The following is a 22,140-nucleotide window of genomic DNA, read 5'->3' on the forward strand; positions in this document are numbered from 1 at the left end:
CAGTACTAGGAGTCCACTAAAACCTATAAAGAGAGTGATCCTGGAAGAAATGGGGCACACACTAGTGACCTCAACAATTGCAAGACGGCCTTTTCCCCGATGCTCAGATGGGGAAAAAAAGGAAGTTTCATGAAAACATTAGGACTTTATCACCGTTTTACCAGAAAAGTTAATGGTAATATATAACCTAACTGGCTATAAAGAGTAAAACATTTAGATACAATTTTGATTTTGATGAAAAGGACTGGTGCTATTTTAAAGAGTCACGTTGGTAAAAGTAGATAAATGTTTTAAGAAATATACATTTTATAGCATTTTGTGAACATACACAAAAAGTGGCCATTTTTGGCAACAAACAAGCTGAGAGAGAGTTGTATATTTTTGGCTCTCCTTGAACAAAAATAATAGTGCATAATAATCAATGTTGATGTTAATCAATTAGATGTCCCAGACACTACTATTAATAATACAGCGGTGCCTCGTTTATCGCTGGTGTTACGTTCAAAAAATAACCCGCGGTAGGTGAAATCCATAGCCAACTTTATTTTTTACAATTATTACAGATGTTAAGACTGTAAAACCCCTCACTACATGCTTTATACACTTTTCTCAGACAGGAATGAACATTTTCACACTTTTCTCTTTGTTTAAACACTCTTAGAGTTCAAACCTTTGTAGAAACACAAGTCCAGTATTATGGAATGAAACCTAAAGGTGCATTTGAGGGTGCAAAACGTTTCGTCGGCATTGTTGTGTTTGTTTGGGAGAAAACTTCCAAACGTACAGTACAGCACTTCAGAGTTACACTGCTAGCGATCGAAGATTTATGTAAATTCGACAAGCTAAACGCATTCTGTACTGTACAGCGGGAGTCCCCAACCTTTTTTGCACCACAGACCACTTTAATGTCAGACAAGACTTCTGCTCCGCGGCTGCTGGGCGAGCCCTCATCTGGGACTCTCCTCAGCTCTTACTGGGACAGTGGCGCGGCTGCCCCTCTGTTGGTCTTCCATGGTCTCTTGTGTTCTGGGGGCCTCTGGATGTCTGGAGTTTTGATCTCCTCCATACCCGCTTCACACCCTGGAGGACGGGGCTGTGGCCCCCCCACACTCCCTAGCAGATCATTACATGGAGAAACCTTTGGAATGCAAGCATGCTGATCCACACAGGTATGCACACATGGGTATTCACAGACGCGGACTAAAGCTTTCTTGGCTGCTGCCTCAAAGCACACTGTGCGCTGTCTATCTTGCGTGCTGCACAATATCGTTTATTACTTAGTAAATACTGATATCTATGACTAGCTAGTTTATTGTGATGGTGCTTTGTTTTCTCTATTATTATGTTGCTCTTTGTTGTTTGCTGTCACCTCTGTTTGTTTTTGTTTGTTTGTTTGTTTGTTTTTTTTCTCCATACAGGTGACCCAGGAGTTTTTTTTTTTTTTTTTTGTCTCTCTTCCCCCCCTTCTCACCGTCTCTTCTCCCCTTTGGTTTTCTTTCTTTCTCTCCCCCTCTCTCTCTCATTCATTCCCCCTGTCCTATTTATTAAAAAAAAAAAGAAAAAAAAAAAAAAAAATGACAAAGGATGAACTGAAGCTCTGCCATCACGTAATGTCGCATACTGCTGTTTCTGATGTCATTTAGAAAAAAAAAAAAAAAAAAAAAAAATGTCAGACAATATTTTCAGGGAACTACCTTTAAGGTGTCGCGGATAAATACAACAAAAGAATAAAAAAAAGAAACTGTGGTATTTTGTAAATATAATAATAAACGTGACTTGAGCTGTGCGCCAACAACAATGACAGTGACATCCTCCTCTCTGCTTCTTAACGCTCTCTGGTCGCTATGGTAACGCGTAAATAGTTCTTTCAAAATAAGACACACAACTACAACCATACATTTCACACCGGAGGATCAACCCTCGCGGAACGGTACCAAAGGACTCACGGACCGGGACCGGTCCGTGGGCCTATTAGGGACCGCTCCTGTACAGGAGACACTGGACTAGATTGATTGACAATGGTCTACAGCAATCAGAAGGCACAACACGATGTACTGTAAAAATAATAATAAATCAGCGAAACAGCAAGTGTCACTTTTGGCCATGAACAATTTAGGGGATGGTGAATTTTTTTTGAACAAACCCAGAGTGTTAAAAAAAAAAAACACTTAAAACCATTTTATAGTAACAAAAAGGCAATTTAGTTTTCGCTGTCAAAGTCGATTTAACCGAAGTTACGTGTTTACGGCTAGTGTGGAGGTCACGTGTTTCCGGTTACTGTGGAGGTCACGTGTTTCCGGTTACTGTGGAGCTCCACAGTGGACAGTGGCTGCAGCCAGGTGCTCTTGGTTTTAGTTTTCAGATTTATTTGTCATATGCAAGTTAGCACAGGGTCAACATTGCAATTAAATGTGTTTGAATCAGAATCAGAATCAGAATCAGAATACTTTATTGATCCCTGGGGGAAATTATTTTTTGTTACAGTGCTCCATTTTAAACCAACATTAAGACAAGACAGACAATACGCTAACTAAGAATAGTACAATATATACATATATATACATACATACATACATAAGTCACTTATAAATAAATATTTGGAAAAGAAACATGTGTAGTTGTAGCAGCAAACAGTGTGTTAAGTGGATGCGTTGTACAGGGAGATGGCCACAGGCAGGAATGATTTCCTGTGTCGTTCAGTGGTGCTTTTCGGTAATCTCAGTCTCTCACTGAACGAGCTCCTGTGACTGACCAACATGTTTGACGAGCAGCAGTCACTCAGCAGCATGCACAGTAGGAGAAAATATATTAAAATAAAATAAAATAATAAAGAAAATAGAAAAATAGCAAGGAGCAAAATATTAGAGAGACATGGTAAAAGAGAAAAGATGACTGAATATATATGTATCTATAAATATAAATATATGTACATTAGTGATTAAATAAGAAAATCTTGAAAAGAAATATGACGGGAGGGCAGATGGGATATTGCACAGGAATGAGCAGCAGAAAATTAAAGTATTGCACTTGTGACAATGCTTGTGATCTTTCCTTCCTTCCATCCTTCTTTCCTTTGTGACAAAGCTTGTGATCCTTCCTTCCTTCCTTCCATCCTTCTTTCCTTTGTGACATTGCATGTGATCCTTCCTTCCATCCTTCTTTCCTTTGTGACAAAGCTTGTGATCCTTCCTTCCATCCTTCTTTCCTTTGTGACATTGCTTGTGATCCTTCCTTCCATCCTTCTTTCCTTTGTAACAATGCATGTGATCCTTCCCTCCTTCTTTCCTTTGTGACAAAGCTTGTGATCCTTCCTTCCATCCTTCTTTCCTTTGTGACAAAGCTTGTGATCCATCCTTCCATCCTTCTTTCCTTTGTGACAATGCATGTGATCCTTCCTTCCATCCTTCTTTCCTTTGTGACAAAGCTTGTGATCCTTCCTTCCATCCTTCTTTCCTTTGTGACAAAGCTTGTGATCCATCCTTCCATCCTTCTTTCCTTTGTGACAATGCATGTCATCCTGCCTTCCATCCTTCTTTCCTTTGTGACAATGCATGTGATTCTTCCTTCCATCCTTCTTTCCTTTGTGACATTGCATGTCATCCTGCCTTCCATCGTTCTTTCCTTTGTGACAATGCATGTGATCCTTCCTTCCATCCTCCTTTCCTTTGTGACAATGCTTGTGATCCTTCCTTTCATCCTTCTTTCCTTTGTGACAATGCATGTGATCCTTCCTTCCATCCTTCTTTCCTTTGTGACAATGCATGTGATTCTTCCTTCCATCCTTCTTTCCTTTGTGACATTGCATGTCATCCTGCCTTCCATCATTCTTTCCTTTGTGACAATGCATGTGATCCTTCCTTCCATCCTTCTTTCCTTTGTGACAATGCTTGTGATCCTTCCTTCCTTCCATCCTTCTTTCCTTTGTGACAATGCATGTGATCCTTCCATCCATCCTTCTTTCCTTTGTGACAATGCTTGTGATCCTTCCTTCCATCCTTCTTTCCTTTGTGACAAAGCTTGTGATCCTTCCTTCCATCCTTCTTTCCTTTGTTACAAAGCTTGTGATCTTTCCTTCCATCCTTCTTTCCTTAGTTTAGTTTCAGTTTTCAGATTTATTTGTCATATGCAAGTTATCACAGGGTCAACATTGCAATTAAATGTGTTTGACGAGCAGCAGTCACTCAGCAGCATGCACAGTAGGAGAAAATATATTAAAATAAAATAAAACAATAAAGAAAATAGAAAAATAGTAAGGAGCAAAATATTAGAGAGACATGGTAAAAGAGAAAAGATGACTGAATATATATGTATCTATAAATATAAATATATGTACATTAGTGATTAAATAAGAAAATCTTGAAAAGAAATATGACGGGAGGGCAGATGGGATATTGCACAGGAATGAGCAGCAGAAAATTAAAGTATTGCACTTGTGACAAAGCTTGTGATCTTTCCTTCCTTCCATCCTTCTTTCCTTTGTGACAAAGCTTGTGATCCTTCCTTCCATCCTTCTTTCCTTTGTGACAATGCTTGTGATCCTTCCTTCCATCCTTCTTTCCTTTGTGACAATGCATGTGATCCTTCCTTCCATCCTTCTTTCCTTTGTGACAATGCATGTGATCCTTCCTTCCATCCTTCTTTCCTTTGTGACAATGCATGTGATTCTTCCTTCCATCCTTCTTTCCTTTGTGACAATGCTTGTGATCCCTCCTTCCATCCTTCTTTCCTTTGTGACAAAGCTTGTGATCCTTCCTTCCATCCTTCTTTCCTTTGTGACAAAGCTTGTGATCCTTCCTTCCATCCTTCTTTCCTTTGTGACAAAGCTTGTGATCCTTCCTTCCATCCTTCTTTCCTTTGTGACAATGCATGTGATCCTTCCTTCCATCCTTCTTTCCTTTGTGACAATGCTTGTGATCCTTCCTTCCATCATTCTTTCCTTTGTGACAATGCTTGTGATCCTTCCTTCCATCCTTCTTTTCTTTGTGACAATGCATGTGATTCTTCCTTCCATCCTTCTTTCCTTTGTGACATTGCATGTCATCCTGCCTTCCATCGTTCTTTCCTTTGTGACAATGCATGTGATCCTTCCTTCCATCCTTCTTTCCTTTGTGACTATGCTTGTGATCCTTCCTTCCATCCTTCTTTCCTTTGTGACAATGCATGTGATCCTTCCTTCCATCCTTCTTTCCTTTGTGACAATGCATGTGATTCTTCCTTCCATCCTTCTTTCCTTTGTGACATTGCATGTCATCCTGCCTTCCATCGTTCTTTCCTTTGTGACAATGCATGTGATCCTTCCTTCCATCCTTCTTTCCTTTGTGACAATGCTTGTGATCCTTCCTTCCATCCTTCTTTCCTTTGTGACAATGCTTGTGATCCTTCCTTCCATCCTTCTTTCCTTTGTGACAATGCTTGTGATCCTTCCTTCCATCCTTCTTTCCTTTGTGACAATGCATGTGATCCTTCCTTCCATCCTTCTTTCCTTTGTGACAATGCATGTGATTCTTCCTTCCATCCTTCTTTCCTTTGTGACATTGCATGTCATCCTGCCTTCCATCGTTCTTTCCTTTGTGACAATGCATGTGATCCTTCCTTCCATCCTTCTTTCCTTTGTGACAATGCATGTGATCCTTCCTTACATCCTTCTTTCCTTTGTGACAATGCTTGTGATCCTTCCTTCCATCCTTCTTTCCTTTGTGACAATGCATGTGATTCTTCCTTCCATCCTTCTTTCCTTTGTGACATTGCATGTCATCCTGCCTTCCATCGTTCTTTCCTTTGTGACAATGCATGTGATCCTTCCTTCCATCCTTCTTTCCTTTGTGACAATGCATGTGATTCTTCCTTCCATCCTTCTTTCCTTTGTGACATTGCATGTCATCCTGCCTTCCATCGTTGTTTCCTTTGTGACAATGCATGTGATCCTTCCTTCCATCCTTCTATCCTTTGTGACAATGCTTGTGATCCTTCCTTCCATCCTTCTTTCCTTTTTGACAATGCTTGTGATCCTTCCTTCCATCCTTCTTTCCTTTGTGACAATGCTTGTGATCCTTCCTTCCATCCTTCTTTCCTTTGTGACAATGCTTGTGATCCTTCCTTCCTTCCATCCTTCTTTCCTTTGTGACAATGCATGTGATCCTTCCATCCATCCTTCTTTCCTTTGTGACAAAGCTTGTGATCTTTCCTCCCATCCTTCTTTCCTTTGTGACAAAGCTTGTGATCCTTCCTTCCATCCTTCTTTCCTTTGTGACAATGCTTGTGATCCTTCCTTCCATCCTTCTTTCCTTAGTTTAGTTTCAGTTTTCAGATTTATTTGTCATATGCAAGTTAGCACAGGGTCAACATTGCAATTAAATGTGTTTGACGAGCAGCAGTCACTCAGCAGCATGCACAGTAGGAGAAAATATATTAAAATAAAATAAAACAATAAAGAAAATAGAAAAATAGTAAGGAGCAAAATATTAGAGAGACATGGTAAAAGAGAAAAGATGACTGACTATATATGTATCTATAAATATAAATATATGTACATTAGTGATTAAATAAGAAAATCTTGAAAAGAAATATGACAGGAGGGCAGATGGGATATTGCACAGGAATGAGCAGCAGAAAATTAAAGTATTGCACTTGTGACAAAGCTTGTGATCTTTCCTTCCTTCCACCCTTCTTTCCTTTGTGACAAAGCTTGTGATCCTTCCTTCCATCCTTCTTTCCTTTGTGACAATTCTTGTGATCCTTCCTTCCATCCTTCTTTCCTTTGTGACAATGCATGTGATCCTTCCTTCCATCCTTCTTTCCTTTGTGACAATGCATGTGATCCTTCCTTCCATCCTTCTTTCCTTTGTGACAATGCATGTGATTCTTCCTTCCATCCTTCTTTCCTTTGTGACATTGCATGTCATCCTGCCTTCCATCCTTCTTTCCTTTGTGACAATGCATGTGATCCTTCCTTCCATCCTTCTTTCCTTTGTGACAATGCATGTGATTCTTCCTTCCATCCTTCTTTCCTTTGTGACATTGCATGTCATCCTGCCTTCCATCGTTCTTTCCTTTGTGACAATGCATGTGATCCTTCCTTCCATCCTTCTTTCCTTTGTTTAGTTTTAGTTTTCAGATTTATTTGTCATATGCAAGTTAGCACAGGGTCAACATTGCAATTAAATGTGTTTGATGAGCAGCAGTCACTCAGCAGCATGCACAGTAGGAGAAAATATATTAAAATAAAATAAAATAATAAAGAAATTAGAAAAATAGCAAGGAGCAAAATATTAGAGAGACATGGTAAAAGAGAAAAGATGACTGAATATATATGTATCTATAAATATAAATATATGTACATTAGTGATTAAATAAGAAAATCTTGAAAAGAAATATGACGGGAGGGCAGATGGGATATTGCACAGGAATGAGCAGCAGAAAATTAAAGTATTGCACTTGTGACAATGCTTGTGATCTTTCCTTCCTTCCATCCTTCTTTCCTTTGTGACAATGCTTGTGATCCTTCCTTCCATCCTTCTTTCCTTTGTGACAAAGCTTGTGATCCTTCCTTCCATCCTTCTTTCCTTTGTGACAATGCTTGTGATCCTTCCTTCCATCCTTCTTTCCTTTGTGACAATGCATGTGATCCTTCCTTCCATCCTTCTTTCCTTTGTGACAATGCATGTGATTCTTCCTTCCATCCTTCTTTCCTTTGTGAGAATGCTTGTGATCCTTCCTTCCATCCTTCTTTCCTTTGTGACAATGCATGTGATCCTTCCTTCCATCCATCTTTCCTTCGTGACAATGCATGTTATCCTTCCTTCCATCCTTCTTTCCTTTGTGACAAAGTTTGTGATCCTTCCTTCCATCCTTCTTTCCTTTGTGACAATGCTTCTGATCTTTCCTTCCATCCTTCTTTCCTTTGTGACAATGCATGTGATCCTTCCTTCCATCCTTCTTTCCTTTGTGACAATGCATGTAATCCTTCCTTCCATCCTTCTTTCCTTTGTGACAATGCTTGTGATCCTTCCTTCCATCCTTCTTTCCTTTGTAACAATGCATGTGATCCTTCCTTCCATCCTTCTTTCCTTTGTGACAATGCATGTGATCCTTCCTTCCATCCTTCTTTCCTTTGTGACAATGCATGTGATCCTTCCTTCCACCCTTCTTTCCTTTGTGACAATGCATGTGATCCTTCCTTCCATCCTTCTTTCCTTTGTGACAAAGCTTGTGATCCTTCCTTCCATCCTTCTTTCCTTAGTTTAGTTTTAGTTTTCAGATTTATTTGTCATATGCAAGTTAGCACAGGGTCAACATTGCAATTAAATGTGTTTGACGAGCAGCAGTCACTCAGCAGCATGCACAGTAGGAGAAAATATATTAAAATAAAATAAAATAATAAAGAAAATAGAAAAATAGCAAGGAGCAAAATATTAGAGAGACATGGTAAAAGAGAAAAGATGACTGAATATATACGTATCTATAAATATAAATATATGTACATTAGTGATTAAATAAGAAAATCTTGAAAAGAAATATGACGGGAGGGCAGATGGGATATTGCACAGGAATGAGCAGCAGAAAATTAAAGTATTGCACTTGTGACAAAGCTTGTGATCTTTCCTTCCTTCCATCCTTCTTTCCTTTGTGACAAAGCTTGTGATCCTTCCTTCCTTCCTTCCATTCTTCTTTCCTTTGTGACATTGCATGTGATCCTTCCTTCCATCCTTCTTTCCTTTGTGACAAAGCTTGTGATCCTTCCTTCCATCCTTCTTTCCTTTGTGACAAAGCTTGTGATCCATCCTTCCATCCTTCTTTCCTTTGTGACAATGCATGTGATCCTTCCTTCCATCCTTCTTTCCTTTGTGACAATGCTTGTGATTCTTCCTTCCATCCTTCTTTCCTTTGTGACATTGCTTGTGATCCTTCCTTCCATCCTTCTTTCCTTTGTGACAATGCATGTGATCCTTCCTTCCATCCTTCTTTCCTTTGTGACAATGCATGTGATTATTCCTTCCATCCTTCTTTCCTTTGTGACATTGCATGTGATTCTTCCTTCCATCCTTCTTTCCTTTGTGACAATGCATGTGATTCTTCCTTCCATCCTTCTTTCCTTTGTGACATTGCATGTCATCCTGCCTTCCATCCTTCTTTCCTTTGTGACAATGCATGTGATCCTTCCTTCCATCCTTCTTTCCTTTGTGACAAAGCTTGTGATCCTTCCTTCCATCCTTCTTTCCTTTGTGACAAAGCTTGTGATCCTTCCTTCCATCCTTCTTTCCTTTGTGACAAAGCTTGTGATCCATCCTTCCATCCTTCTTTCCTTTGTGACAATGCATGTGATCCTTCCTTCCATCCTTCTTTCCTTTGTGACAATGCATGTGATTCTTCCCTCCATCCTTCTTTCCTTTGTGACAATGCATGTGATCCTTCCTTCCATCCTTCTTTCCTTTGTGACAATGCATGTGATTCTTCCTTCCATCCTTCTTTCCTTTGTGACATTGCATGTCATCCTGCCTTCCATCGTTCTTTCCTTTGTGACAATGCATGTGATCCTTCCTTCCATCCTTCTTTCCTTTGTGACAATGCTTGTGATCCTTCCTTCCATCCTTCTTTCCTTTGTGACAATGCTTGTGATCCTTCCTTCCTTCCATCCTTCTTTCCTTTGTGACAATGCATGTGATCCTTCCATCCATCCTTCTTTCCTTTGTGACAAAGCTTGTGATCTTTCCTCCCATCCTTCTTTCCTTTGTGACAAAGCTTGTGATCCTTCCTTCCATCCTTCTTTCCTTTGTGACCAAGCTTGTGATCTTTCCTTCCATCCTTCTTTCCTTAGTTTAGTTTCAGTTTTCAGATTTATTTGTCATATGCAAGTTAGCACAGGGTCAACATTGCAATTAAATGTGTTTGACGAGCAGCAGTCACTCAGCAGCATGCACAGTAGGAGAAAATATATTAAAATAAAATAAAACAATAAAGAAAATAGAAAAATAGTAAGGAGCAAAATATTAGAGAGACATGGTAAAAGAGAAAAGATGACTGAATATATATGTATCTATAAATATAAATATATGTACATTAGTGATTAAATAAGAAAATCTTGAAAAGAAATATGACGGGAGGGCAGATGGGATATTGCACAGGAATGAGCAGCAGAAAATTAAAGTATTGCACTTGTGACAAAGCTTGTGATCTTTCCTTCCTTCCATCCTTCTTTCCTTTGTGACAAAGCTTGTGATCCTTCCTTCCATCCTTCTTTCCTTTGTGACAATGCTTGTGATCCTTCCTTCCATCCTTCTTTCCTTTGTGACAATGCTTGTGATCCTTCCTTCCATCCTTCTTTCCTTTGTGACAATGCATGTGATCCTTCCTTCCATCCTTCTTTCCTTTGTGACAATGCATGTGATCCTTCCTTCCATCCTTCTTTCCTTTGTGACAAAGCTTGTGATCCTTCCTTCCATCCTTCTTTCCTTTGTGACAAAGCTTGTGATCCATCCTTCCATCCTTCTTTCCTTTGTGACAATGCATGTGATCCTTCCTTCCATCCTTCTTTCCTTTGTGACAATGCATGTGATTCTTCCTTCCATCCTTCTTTCCTTTGTGACATTGCATGTCATCCTGCCTTCCATCGTTCTTTCCTTTGTGACAATGCATGTGATCCTTCCTTCCATCCTTCTTTCCTTTGTGACAATGCTTGTGATCCTTCCTTCCATCCTTCTTTCCTTTGTGACAATGCATGTGATCCTTCCTTCCATCCTTCTTTCCTTTGTGACTGTAACGGAGCGGAAAGGCTGATTTTATTCCCACAGTGTCGTTTTTTTAATGGAAGGAAACCTTCCTCCAAACGGACAGAGCAGTGGAGCCGCCAAGGGAAAGCACACGATTAAAAACTGTATTATAATTAAAACATAATTTATTATATTTAAATAGTTAAAAATGCAAAATGAATTAAAACAACCTTGGCCAAGGGGTAACACAATAAAAATCAATAAAACACAACATTAAAAGTCCAGTGGCATCCGCCACGATATAAAAGTCCAAACAGTGCAGAAACCAACAGGATTGTCGCCGTCCTGTCGGCCTCTTCATTCTGATGCCAACTAGAAAAAGGAGAGGGGGCCAGCGGCAGTCACCATTCTTAAATTCCACTGGAGGTTCGTCTTAGACGGGATGAATCGGGACCTACCCCAGATGGGCAGAGCTCCTAACTCCGCCCACCACTGTGTTGTGCTTCACACGCGTAGCCATAGACTCGCCGTCCCGGGGACATAAGGCGCCATCCCGCTGCCTCTCTATCCCCTGCCGTGGGCCTCTCTCGGCGAGGAGCTACCTCCCGTCAACACCAGCACAGACCTCTCCGCTCAGCTCCGATCACTCCCTCCAGTGCGCGGTCGTCCGCGATCTCTGGTCTCGTTCTCCTTTGCCGCACGCCTTGGCCAGCTGCCTATAGCCGGGCCTCTGTGCCGCTCTGCGCGGCCGTCGCCCACACCGGTTACCATGCCATGTCTCTCCTCCTCTCAAGCCTTCACTCAAGCTTTTTCTCCCCCCTGCTCTATGGTCTGCCAGGCCCTCTTATTGGCCTCTCTGGGATCTCTCGCAGGTGTGATCAGTTTACTATCAGGTAGGGGCGGAGTCTTTCCAGGACAATTTGACAGTATAACGAAAACATGCAACAACATAACCACTGCACAAAACATGACCAATACATGCAATATAAAAACTAAGTAAATACACTTCATATTAAAATATTAAAAAGGTAAAACAACAAAACATGCAAAACTTAAATAACTTGTCCCTTTCCACCCCGTGACATCCCCCCACACTGAAAGATTAGCAGTCCCTGCTAAAAACCCAGCTTCCAGTCATGAAGCTTTCTTTGAGTCCGGTTCCGTCTTCGATCCCCAAGCAAAAATATAACAAAGTGCACCATTCAGTCCAAGGCCACAAACGAGCAATCACTCTCACGTCCTCGTAGCATAGCTACCCAGAAGCCATAAGGTCCTACACTGCACCCGGCTGCTACCGTGAGGATGCTTCCAGGGTCTCGTGCTTAATCCCAAGCACTGCTGCCTAGCAGCAAATCATTACCCCACCTCCCGCAAGCCTGCAGCTGACCTCCCATGACAACCTTGGTTGGACGTTCTTCTTTCATTCTTGGTGTGGCCAACACTCATACTTGTGCACACTGTCCATACTCATTTGCTCAGGGGACATACGACCTAAAACACACATTATTGGGGGCACTAATATACACATGCATCATATATTTGCATTTCCCCTGACTAACCCAACTGCTCTGGCTCCGTATCCTATGTCGACAACGCCAATTATGTGACGGAGCGGAAAGGCTGATTTTATTCCCACAGTGTCGTTTTTAAAAGGAAGGAAACCATCCTCCAAACGGACAGAGCAGTGGAGCCGCCAAGGGAAAGCACACGATTAAAAACTGTATTATAATTAAAATATAATTTATTATATTTAAATAGTTAAAAATGCAAAATGAATTAAAACAACCTTGGCCAAGGGGTAACACAATAAAAATCAATAAAACACAACATTAAAAGTCCAGTGGCATCCGCCACGATATAAAAGTCCAAACAGTGCAGAAACCAACAGGATTGTCGCCGTCCTGTCGGCCTCTTCATTCTGATGCCAACTAGAAAAAGGAGAGGGGGCCAGCGGCAGTCACCATTCTTAAATTCCACTGGAGGTTCGTCTTAGACGGGATGAATCGGGACCTACCCCAGATGGGCAGAGCTCCTAACTCCGCCCACCACTGTGTTGTGCTTCACACGCGTAGCCATAGACTCGCCGTCCCGGGGACATAAGGCGCCATCCCGCTGCCTCTCTATCCCCTGCCGTGGGCCTCTCTCGGCGAGGAGCTACCTCCCGTCAACACCAGCACAGACCTCTCCGCTCAGCTCCGATCACTCCCTCCAGTGCGCGGTCGTCCGCGATCTCTGGTCTCGTTCTCCTTTGCCGCACGCCTTGGCCAGCTGCCTATAGCCGGGCCTCTGTGCCGCTCTGCGCGGCCGTCGCCCACACCGGTTACCATGCCATGTCTCTCCTCCTCTCAAGCCTTCACTCAAGCTTTTTCTCCCCCCTGCTCTATGGTCTGCCAGGCCCTCTTATTGGCCTCTCTGGGATCTCTCGCAAGTGTGATCAGTTTACTATCAGGTAGGGGCGGAGTCTTTCCAGGACAATTTGACAGTATAACGAAAACATGCAACAACATAACCACTGCACAAAACATGACCAATACATGCAATATAAAAACTAAGTAAATACACTTCATATTAAAATATTAAAAAGGTAAAACAACAAAACATGCAAAACTTAAATAACTTGTCCCTTTCCACCCCGTGACATGACAATGCATGTGATCCTTCCTTCCATCCTTCTTTCCTTTGTGACAATGCTTGTGATCCTTCCTTCCATCCTTCTTTCCTTTGTGACAATGCATGTGATCCTTCCTTCCATCCTTCTTTCCTTTGTGACAATGCATGTGATCCTTCCTTCCATCCTTCTTTCCTTTGTGACAATGCATGTGATCCTTCCTTCCATCCTTCTTTCCTTTGTGACAAAGCTTGTGATCCTTCCTTCCATCCTTCTTTCCTTTGTGACAAAGCTTGTGATCCATCCTTCCATCCTTCTTTCCTTTGTGACAATGCATTTGATCCTTCCTTCCATCCTTCTTTCCTTTGTGACAATGCATGTGATTCTTCCTTCCATCCTTCTTTCCTTTGTGACATTGCATGTCATCCTGCCTTCCATCGTTCTTTCCTTTGTGACAATGCATGTGATCCTTCCTTCCATCCTTCTTTCCTTTGTGACAATGCATGTGATCCTTCCTTCCATCCTTCTTTCCTTTGTGACAATGCATGTGATCCTTCCTTCCATCCTTCTTTCCTTTGTGACAATGCTTGTGATTCTTCCTTCCATCCTTCTTTCCTTTGTGACAATGCATGTGATCCTTCCTTCCATCCTTCTTTCCTTTGTGACAATGCATGTGATTCTTCCTTCCATCCTTCTTTCCTTTGTGACATTGCATGTCATCCTGCCTTCCATCGTTCTTTCCTTTGTGACAATGCATGTGATCCTTCCTTCCATCCTTCTTTCCTTTGTGACAATGCTTGTGATCCTTCCTTCCATCCTTCTTTCCTTTGTGACAATGCATGTGATCCTTCCTTCCATCCTTCTTTCCTTTGTGACAATGCATGTGATCCTTCCTTCCATCCTTCTTTCCTTTGTGACAATGCATGTGATCCTTCCTTCCATCCTTCTTTCCTTTGTGACAATGCATGTGATCCTTCCTTCCATCCTTCTTTCCTTTGTGACAAAGCTTGTGATCCTTCCTTCCATCCTTCTTTCCTTTGTGACAAAGCTTGTGATCCATCCTTCCATCCTTCTTTCCTTTGTGACAATGCATGTGATTCTTCCTTCCATCCTTCTTTCCTTTGTGACATTGCATGTCATCCTGCCTTCCATCGTTCTTTCCTTTGTGACAATGCATGTGATCCTTCCTTCCATCCTTCTTTCCTTTGTGACAATGCATGTGATTCTTCCTTCCATCCTTCTTTCCTTTGTGACAATGCTTGTGATCCTTCCTTCCTTCCATCCTTCTTTCCTTTGTGACAATGCATGTGATCCTTCCATCCATCCTTCTTTCCTTTGTGACAAAGCTTGTGATCTTTCCTCCCATCCTTCTTTCCTTTGTGACAAAGCTTGTGATCCTTCCTTCCATCCTTCTTTCCTTTGTCACAAAGCTTGTGATCTTTCCTTCTATCCTTCTTTCCTTAGTTTAGTTTCAGTTTTCAGATTTATTTGTCATATGCAAGTTAGCACAGGGTCAACATTGCAATTAAATGTGTTTGACGAGCAGCAGTCACTCAGCAGCATGCACAGTAGGAGAAAATATATTAAAATAAAATAAAACAATAAAGAAAATAGAAAAATAGTAAGGAGCAAAATATTAGAGAGACATGGTAAAAGAGAAAAGATGACTGAATATATATGTATCTATAAATATAAATATATGTACATTAGTGATTAAATAAGAAAATCTTGAAAAGAAATATGACGGGAGGGCAGATGGGATATTGCACAGGAATGAGCAGCAGAAAATTAAAGTATTGCACTTGTGACAAAGCTTGTGATCTTTCCTTCCTTCCATCCTTCTTTCCTTTGTGACAAAGCTTGTGATCCTTCCTTCCATCCTTCTTTCCTTTGTGACAATGCATGTCATCCTTCCTTCCATCCTTCTTTCCTTTGTGACAATGCATGTCATCCTTCCTTCCATCCTTCTTTCCTTTGTGACAAAGCTTGTGATCCTTCCTTCGATCATTCTTTCCTTTGTGACAAAGCTTGTGATCCTTCCTTCCATCCTTCTTTCCTTTGTGACAATGCATGTGATCCTTCCTTCGATCCTTCTTTCCTTTGTGACAATGCATGTCATCCTTCCTTCCATCCTTCTTTCCTTTGTGACAAAGCTTGTGATCCTTCCTTCCATTCTTCTTTCCTTTGTGACAAAGCTTGTGATCCTTCCTTCCATCCTTCTTTCCTTTGTGACAATGCATGTGATCCTTCCTTCCATCCTTCTTTCCTTTGTGACAATGCTTGTGATCCTTCCTTCCATCCTTCTTTCCTTTGTGACAATGCTTGTGATCCTTCCTTCCATCCTTCTTTCCTTTGTGACAATGCATGTGATCCTTCCTTCCATCCTTCTTTCCTTTGTGACAATGCATGTGATCCTTCCTTCCATCCTTCTTTCCTTTGTGACAATGCATGTGATCCTTCCTTCCATCCTTCTTTCCTTTGTGACAATGCATGTGATCCTTCCTTCCATCCTTCTTTCCTTTGTGACAAAGCTTGTGATCCTTCCTTCCATCCTTCTTTCCTTTGTGACAATGCATGTGATCCTTCCTTCCATCCTTCTTTCCTTTGTGACAAAGCTTGTGATCCATCCTTCCATCCTTCTTTCCTTTGTGACAATGCATGTGATCCTTCCTTCCATCCTTCTTTCCTTTGTGACAATGCATGTGATTCTTCCTTCCATCCTTCTTTCCTTTGTGACAAAGCTTGTGATCCTTCCTTCCATCCTTCTTTCCTTTGTGACAAAGCTTGTGATCCATCCTTCCATCCTTCTTTCCTTTGTGACAATGCATGTGATCCTTCCTTCCATCCTTCTTTCCTTTGTGACAATGCATGTGATTCTTCCTTCCATCCTTCTTTCCTTTGTGACAATGCTTGTGATTCTTCCTTCCATCCTTCTTTCCTTTGTGACAATGCATGTGATCCTTCCTTCCATCCTTCTTTCCTTTGTGACAATGCATGTGATTCTTCCTTCCATCCTTCTTTCCTTTGTGACATTGCATGTCATCCTGCCTTCCATCGTTCTTTCCTTTGTGACAATGCATGTGATCCTTCCTTCCATCCTTCTTTCCTTTGTGACAATGCATGTGATCCTTCCTTCCATCCTTCTTTCCTTTGTGACAATGCTTGTGATCCTTCCTTCCATCCTTCTTTCCTTTGTGACAATGCATGTGATCCTTCCTTCCATCCTTCTTTCCTTTGTGACAATGCATGTGATTCTTCCTTCCATCCTTCTTTCCTTTGTGGCATTGTATGTCTTCCTGCCTTCCATCGTTCTTTCCTTTGTGACAATGCATGTGATCCTTCCTTCCATCCTTCTTTCCTTTGTGACAATGCTTGTGATCCTTCCTTCCATCCTTCTTTCCTTTGTGACAATGCATGTGATTCTTCCTTCCATCCTTCTTTCCTTTGTGACATTGCATGTCATCCTGCCTTCCATCGTTCTTTCCTTTGTGACAATGCATGTGATCCTTCCTTCCATCCTTCTTTCCTTTGTGACAATGCTTGTGATCCTTCCTTCCATCCTTCTTTCCTTTGTGACAATGCATGTGATTCTTCCTTCCATCCTTCTTTCCTTTGTGACATTGCATGTCATCCTGCCTTCCATCCTTCTTTCCTTTGTGACAATGCATGTGATCCTTCCTTCCATCCTTCTTTCCTTTGTGACAATGCATGTGATTCTTCCTTCCATCCTTCTTTCCTTTGTGACATTGCATGTCATCCTGCCTTCCATCGTTCTTTCCTTTGTGACAATGCATGTGATCCTTCCTTCCATCCTTCTTTCCTTTGTGACAATGCTTGTGATCCTTCCTTCCATCCTTCTTTCCTTTGTGACAATGCATGTGATTCTTCCTTCCATCCTTCTTTCCTTTGTGACATTGCATGTCATCCTGCCTTCCATCCTTCTTTCCTTTGTGACAATGCATGTGATCCTTCCTTCCATCCTTCTTTCCTTTGTGACAATGCATGTGATCCTTCCTTCCATCCTTCTTTCCTTTGTGACAATGCATGTGATCCTTCCTTCCATCCTTCTTTCCTTTTTTGACAATGCATGTGATCCTTCCTTCCATCCTTCTTTCCTTTGTGACAAAGCTTGTTATCCTTCCTTCCTTCCTTCCATCCTTCTTTCCTTTGTGACAAAGCTTGTGATCCTTCCTTCCATCCTTCTTTCCTTTGTGACAATGCTTGTGATCTTTCCTTCCATCCTTCTTTCCTTAGTTTAGTTTTAGTTTTCAGATTTATTTGTCATATGCAAGTTAGCACAGGGTCAACATTGCAATTAAATGTGTTTGACGAGCAGCAGTCACTCAGCAGCATGCACAGTAGGAGAAAATATATTAAAATAAAATAAAATAATAAAGAAAATAGAAAAATAGTAAGGAGCAAAATATTAGAGAGACATGGTAAAAGAGAAAAGATGACTGAATATATATGTATCTATAAATATAAATATATGTACATTAGTGATTAAATAAGAAAATCTTGAAAAGAAATATGATGGGAGGGCAGATGGGATATTGCACAGGAATGAGCAGCAGAAAATTAAAGTATTGCACTTGTGACAAAGCTTGTGATCTTTCCTTCCTTCCATCCTTCTTTCCTTTGTGACAAAGCTTGTGATCCTTCCTTCCATCCTTCTTTCCTTTGTGACAATGAATGTGATCCTTCCTTCCATCCTTCTTTCCTTTGTGACAATGAATGTGATCCTTCCTTCCATCCTTCTTTCCTTTTTTGACAATGCATGTGATCCTTCCTTCCATCCTTCTTTCCTTTGGGACAATGCATGTGATCCCTCCTTCCATCCTTCTTTCCTTTGTGACAAAGCTTCTGATCCTTCCTTCCATCCTTCTTTCCTTTGTGACAATGCATGTGATCCTTCCTTCCATCCTTCTTTCCTTTGTGACAATGCATGTGATCCTTCCTTCCATCCTTCTTTCCTTTGTGACAAAGCTTGTGATCTTTCCTTCCATCCTTCTTTCCTTAGTTTAGTTTTAGTTTTCAGATTTATTTGTCATATGCAAGTTAGCACAGGGTCAACATTGCAATTAAATGTGTTTGACGATCAGCAGTCACTCAGCAGCATGCACAGTAGGAGAAAATATATTAAAATAAAATAAAATAATAAAGAAAATAGAAAAATAGCAAGGAGCAAAATATTAGAGAGACATGGTAAAAGAGAAAAGATGACTGAATATATATGTATCTATAAATATAAATATATGTACATTAGTGATTAAATAAGAAAATCTTGAAGAGAAATATGACGGGAGGGCAGATGGGATATTGCACAGGAATGAGCAGCAGAAAATTAAAGTATTGCACTTGTGACAAAGCTTGTGATCCTTCCTTCCATCCTTCTTTCCTTTGTGACAAAGCTTGTGATCCTTCCTTCCATCCTTCTTTCCTTTGTGACAATGCTTGTGATCCTTCCTTCCATCCTTCTTTCCTTTGTGACAATGCATGTGATCCTTCCTTCCATCGTTCTTTCCTTTGTGACAATGCATGTGATCCTTCCTTCCATTCTTCTTTCCTTTGTGACATTGCATGTCATCCTTCCTTCCATCCTTCTTTCCTTTGTGACAATGCATGTGATCCTTCCTTCCATCCTTCTTTCCTTTGTGACAATGCTTGTGATCCTTCCTTCCATCCTTCTTTCCTTTGTGACAATGCATGTGATCCTTCCTTCCATCCTTCTTTCCTTTGTGACAATGCATGTGATTCTTCCTTCCATCCTTCTTTCCTTTGTGACAATGCTAGTGATCCTTCCTTCCATCCTTCTTTCCTTTGTGACAATGCTTGTGATCCTTCCTTCAATCCTTCTTTCCTTTATGACAATGCATGTGATCCTTCCTTCCATCCTTCTTTCCTTTGTGACAATGCATGTGATCCTTCCTTCCATCCTTCTTTCCTTTGTGACAATGCTTGTGATCCTTCCTTCCATCCTTCTTTCCTTTGTGACAATGCATGTGATCCTTCCTTCCATCCTTCTTTCCTTTGTGACAAAGATTGTGGTCTTTCCTTCCTTCCATCCTTCTTTCCTTTGTGACAAAGCTTGTGATCTTTCCTTCCATCCTTCTTTCCTTTGTGACAATGCATGTGATCCTTCCTTCCATCCTTCTTTCCTTTGTGACAAAGTTTGTGATCCTTCCTTCCATCCTTCTTTCCTTTGTGACAAAGTTTTTTATCCTTCCTTCCATCCTTCTTTCCTTTGTGACAATGCATGTGATCCTTCCTTCCATCCTTCTTTCCTTTGTGACAATGCATGTGATCCTTCCTTCCATCCTTCTTTCCTTTGTGACAAAGCTTGTGATCCTTCCTTTCATCCTTCTTTCCTTTGTGACAATGCTTGCGATCCTTCCTTCCATCCTTCTTTCCTTTGTGACAATGCATGTGATCCTTCCTTCCATCCTTCTTTCCTTTGTGACAATGCATGTGATCCTTCCTTCCATCCTTCTTTCCTTTGTGACATTGCATGTGATCCTTCCTTCCATCCTTCTTTCCTTTGTGACAATGCATTCTGACAATGCTTGTGATCCTTCCTTCCATCCTTCTTTCCTTTGTGACAATGCTTGTGATCCTTCCTTCCATCCTTCTTTCCTTTGTGACAATGCATGTGATCCTTCCTTCCATCCTTCTTTCCTTTGTTTAGTTTTAGTTTTCAGATTTATTTGTCATATGCAATTTAGCACAGGGTCAACATTGCAATTAAATGTGTTTGACGAGCAGCAGTCACTCAGCAGCATGCACAGTAGGAGAAAATATATTATAATATATAAGGTCAAAAGCTTCAATAAATGATCATCGATGCAATGCTTGTTGCATGATTCTCATACACTAATAATGCTGATATTAAAATAACAGTAAAACAACCCCTTTTATCCCGTTTCACTTGACCCATAAACGTTTATAGATGCCTCTTTTAAATTTTATTTCCCCCTGGTTTCTCCCCTTACTGACCACAGCAGGGGGATCTTAGTTTTGAATCAGCCATGAATCCAGCTCACCTGATTCATCAGTGAGCTCCACCATCACCTGTGTCTGACAGGGTGGCGCTGCATACTATTTCTTTAATGTCACTATTTTCAACCTGTTAATTAAAGTGCTTAAACCCGAAGTCGACTACGTCCACAACAAGTCAATACAGCTGTAAATGTGGCCAATTATCAATGTATTACCGATCAGTAACAACAGATAACTTCTATTTTATGCATGCTTTTAATCAACCACTCACCCAGAGGATCTCCAATCCCAGGAAATTCCTTCTCCTCATTTAATGAGTCTGTCCTCCTTCCATGCCCTGGTAACTGGTCCATCCAGAGCCACATGATCTCAAAATATACATACAACAAGCCAAACCACACCTTGGTCACACCAACCCTCCTCGGCCCCGAAGATGTCCAATGCCATCCTAGTATGGACTGAAAGTGGCTTTAACGCTGACTGTCCTGACAATCCATTTTATAACATTCCCTGGTCAGATCTGCCAATCTCCGCCCCAGGGTTTTAACCATTTTGCAATTTTCATTAGTTTCTGTGTTTTTTCTAGTCTTGCCTCCAGATTTTCAATTCTATGGCAGTTGTAATCAGTTTTTACCAATCATTTGCTAGTTTAGTCTAGTTTTTATTTTCTGAAAATCCTTAATTTTAGCTTAGTTTTGATTAGTTTCAGTTATAGTTTTAGTTGTGTTTTGCAAAACTTAAGTGTAACCAAATCCCAGTTCCATCATATCAGTCATGCTCTTCTGGTTATCCTTGGGTGTTGAGACTAATAACTATTAACTCTTGCCGCACCGAGTGTTCCTAATTTTGGTTGAAGTGAATTGATAACCTTTTTGAAGGCGATTGTTTCACACATTTATTTAGATGTCCCAGTCCTGTTATCTCGGGATACATCACGCTGCCTTATCTGGGGTTAGCTGTTTTCTGGGGATGCGGATTGAGTGGGGGAGCTCCTCAAGGAGGGGGAGTGTGCTCCCCCTGATGAGCTCTTCAAGGTAAGCTAGGTTAACCTTCTTGTGTGAGCTTTTCAAGTGCACTTCGAGGTTTGTGGGATTGTTAGTTTTATAGATGTCCCTCATAACCCCCTGATGGCCCAGTAATTCATTTTTGCGCACTGTAGTACACATTTAGTTTTTGCTTGTAGCTCTCATACTCTACTTGCCACTCCTCTAAGTCCTGATGTTTCTTAGAGAGGACAACAGTACCTTTAAAATTATATCACATGTGTGGGGGTGTGGCCTTGCCAATTGTTTTTCTTTTTCTTTTTTTTTAAACTCAGGTTTTGATTAATTTTCAAAAATAAACATCTAGTAAATAATTCGAGGGGTCTTTAAGGATTAAGCTTATTTCGTTTCACGGAGAACATGACTAATTTATTAATGTGTGCTCTACACATTGGGACTTTGTACTTATATTTATTTCACTTTTTCCTAATAGACAACTCTTTGACAAAGGCAGAGAGAATTCATAATTCAGGGGGAATTCATAGCAGAATAATTGAGCGAGATTCAAGCATAGATTCTTCTGAGGATGCGAGTCATGTGAGCCAGACACGAGAGGGTCACAACCCAATAAGAACCACACAAAGATTATCAAGATGCAGTGGCAGATGTAATAGAGAAAGACACAGGGCCACCTGAAAACTGTCGTCCTATCTGGTCCAAAACCAACATGTAGGAGAATCTGGAATTTTGATTTTGAGTTAAAAATAAAATATGGGTAAAATGCAGAAATGTTTTCCAGTAAAGTAAAAAATAAGAGTCGCAATTATAGCTGAATCCATGACATCTA

Source organism: Aulonocara stuartgranti (genome assembly GCF_965226115.1).
Source record: "Aulonocara stuartgranti genome assembly, chromosome: 4".
NCBI classification, from domain to species: Eukaryota; Metazoa; Chordata; class Actinopteri; order Cichliformes; family Cichlidae; genus Aulonocara; species Aulonocara stuartgranti.